The following is a 1,321-nucleotide window of genomic DNA, read 5'->3' on the forward strand; positions in this document are numbered from 1 at the left end:
TATAGAAGACACTTGCCCAAGGTGTCACGCAGTGGGACTGAACCCGGAACCATGTGGTTGGGAAGCAAGCTTCTTACCACATAGTCACGCTTGTGCCTATTTCTGCTGCATTTGTGTCAAGTATTTTGAAAATAAATGAAGAATATTGTAAAACATCTTTGTCATCATTAAAGAGGGGTAAGACAGCGAGCTGGCAGAATCGTTAGCACACCGGGCGAAATGCTTAACGGTATTTCGTCTGCCGCTACGTTCTGAGTTCAAATTCCGTCGACGTCGACTTTGCCTTTCATCCTTCCGGGGTCGATGAAATAAGTACCAGTTACGCACTGGGGTCGATGTAATCGACTTATACCCTCCCCCAAAATTTCAGGCCTTGTGCCTATAGTAGAAAGGATTATTAAGGGGGTATTCGACGGTCAGCTGACAGAATCGTTCGCACGCTGGGCAAGATCCTTAGCATTTCGTCCGTTTTTACGTTGTGAGGTCGACTTTGTCTGTCATCCTTTCAGGGTCGATGAAATAAGTACCAGTTGAACACTGGGGTTGATGCAATCGACCAAACCCGAAAAACTTGCTGGCCCTGTGCCAAAATCTGAAACCAATACTAAGCTGGTGTTTCGAACATAAAGATAAAATTTTCATTTAGATCCCTTTAAAACAAGGCATGCTGGTATCAAAGAACTAACCATTGATCTCTTCGATCATTACAGACTTGTGGTTAAACGGCAGCAACAGTAAGAAAAACAACATTATTCCAAGAAGAGGGGAGTGGTAGAAACTTAGAAATTGACGAAGAATTTGGCAAAGATCCTGCGAATAACTTTCTTTTCTAAATTGATTTACGGTTTTTTTTATTTTCTCTAAACAGACGCAAAAAACGTGATGATTTAAAAAGAAGCTTTTTAAATCAAGATTTTCATTGAGAATATTCTTTACAAATTTGCCATTTACTGGAACCATTTAGAAATCAATAAAATAATTTCTACAAGATTCAGTGCTAGATTTTTCAAAAACGGAAGTTAAAACAAAATCAATTTCATATAAAAGTATTTATATTTATATACAGGTAAAAACCTCCACGAAAAAGAAAAGAAATGAAAACATAACAAAACAAACGAAAAGCAAACAAAATCGCAACTAGATGTAAACTAGCGATTAGTCTAAGATTAAAGAAAATTCGAAGATTTATGACTAATTTCGAACTTGATTTAACTTACGCATTCCTGGATCTTAAATATTTTCTTATATGTGGCTGTGTGGTTAACGAGTTTGCTTCGCAACGAGATGGTTTCCGGTTCAGTTCCACTTCGCATGCGTGGCA

Source organism: Octopus bimaculoides, chromosome 22 (assembly GCF_001194135.2).
Source record: "Octopus bimaculoides isolate UCB-OBI-ISO-001 chromosome 22, ASM119413v2, whole genome shotgun sequence".
NCBI lineage: Eukaryota > Metazoa > Mollusca > Cephalopoda > Octopoda > Octopodidae > Octopus > Octopus bimaculoides.